The sequence below is a fragment of the Musca autumnalis genome, unplaced genomic scaffold (genome assembly GCF_047663935.1).
Source record: "Musca autumnalis isolate F117 unplaced genomic scaffold, ASM4766393v1 scaffold_5, whole genome shotgun sequence".
Classification (NCBI taxonomy): domain Eukaryota; kingdom Metazoa; phylum Arthropoda; class Insecta; order Diptera; family Muscidae; genus Musca; species Musca autumnalis.
In genome coordinates this window covers 155889974-155891847 of record NW_027412088.1, presented here as the reverse complement: position 1 = coordinate 155891847, position 1874 = coordinate 155889974, and the positions used below count along the sequence as shown (strand labels likewise).

The 1874-nt window shown below is 39.1% G+C and overlaps 1 non-coding gene across 1 annotated transcript; it reads left to right on the top strand.

Annotated features, from left to right (window-relative positions):
- The first annotated feature begins 531 nt into the window (after positions 1–531).
- On the top strand, positions 532–604 carry TRNAV-UAC (transfer RNA valine (anticodon UAC)). Its single transcript has one exon. It is a non-coding gene; the product is annotated as a tRNA-Val (tRNA).
- Positions 605–1874: the final 1270 nt, after the last annotated feature.

The window sequence follows — 1874 nt, the reverse complement described above, 5'->3', positions numbered from 1 at the left end:
CCAAAAACGTGGATAAAAACTTCAAAATTGGGAAACTCGATTTTAACCGTATACATATGGTCTAGTGGACCTTTTTGCTGAGTACAATTCCAGGAATCAGAAACGCGATAAGGTGTTCAAATCGCCCCACCTTATTGTCCATACAGACATGTGGCGATTTTTCATCGCTTTCCATGCATCGCATGACTGTAGATATCAGTATATCAAACAGCACTCACATGATCGTCTCTGCTCCAATGTCCACACACAATATCGTTGCCATTGTCTCGTAGTTATGTGTCAGTGCATTTTATATTCGGTATCCAATTTTTTGTTTACACCCACTATCTGTCTGCACTTCGTGAGTGGGTTATTTTATTTTTAGCTATTTTTTCAAAATAGTTTATGTGCCTTTCTATTTTTCTCTTGAAAACAAAAACAACTCTGAACAATAGATCATGTGAGACGGACAATGAATGACGTATTGTGTGTGGGTGGGTGGACGATGAAATGCAATCATGTGTGAAAAATGAATTTACTGGAATTTTGTGGGGTTCCATAGTGTAGCGGTTATCACGTCTGCTTTACACGCAGAAGGTCTCCAGTTCGATCCTGGATGGAACCATTTTGAAACCAATGTTCGAATCAAATTTTGCTAGCACAGAATGAATTGTAAGACAGGTTATCAATAGAGAATTTGTCAAGATTTATATGTATAAACAAATTCGAACATTATCTAAAAAATTGGTAAGAGGGGTATCACTCAATTGTTGCATAATTTTGAAGGGTGTAGCCTTATTATACAATCCACTATAATATGGAGGGTATAATTAAATTTGTCATTCCGTTTGTAACACATCGAAATATTCTTCGGAGACCCTATAAAGAATATGTATTCTTGACCAGGGTAAAATTCCAAGTCGATATAACCGCGTCCACCTGTCCGTCCGTCAGTCTGTTTTTGAAATAGAGCTCAATAATTTGATATAGAAGTCTCTGTTACTCCTAAGATCTTTGATATTTAAAATGGGTTATATCGGTCCAGGCTTTCATATAGCCCTCATAGAACGGTACCTCCCGATTTTTAGTATCATGGATGTTTTAGCATCATTATAACACCCAAATGGGTGTCGTAGGGGATGAAAGATACCAAGGAACGGTCCTGACCGGCTTTAATAAGGCAAGACTCAGAATTTATTTAGGTCCCTCTTTCATCTCAAGTGGAGACTGACCTCTCCGTGGTGTCACCTGGGGAGCTTTCTTTAACACCCGTTAAAGGTAGTAAGCTAACATGTGCTGCCCGTTCACCCATAAGAACGTTAAATCCTTGGGTTTGGGCGTCGGGTTAGTAACAGCCTACTATGAAAAAACGAAAGAAAATAAAAAAAAACTCCTCTAAAGTGGACGAACCCCGCAAACGTTTTAAGGGCCATGATCTGCGAATCTGCACCTGGAATGTTCGCACTCTTTTTAGAAAAGGTGCAGTTTACGCATTGACAGAGGTACTTGAAAAGTACATAGCCGATATTATTACCAAACAGGAAATACAATGGATTGGGAAAGGCGCCACAACAACACCAAAAAGTGACGCACTTTATTATAGCTGCCATGACACAAAGCATGAGTTTGGTTGCGGATTTGTAGTTGGTCGGAGGTTAAAACATCTGGACTCCAGCTTCACCCCAGTGAATGAAATACTCGCTACAATTCGATTAAAAGCAAAATTCTTCAACATGAGCTTTATTTGCGCTCATGCTTCCACTGAAGACAAGGACGAAGAGACCAAAGATTTATTTTACGAACGCTTAGAAGAAACTTACGACCGTTGCCCTGCCCATTACATTAAAATTATTCTAGGCGACTTTAATGCCAAAATTGGAAAGGAGAATATCTTT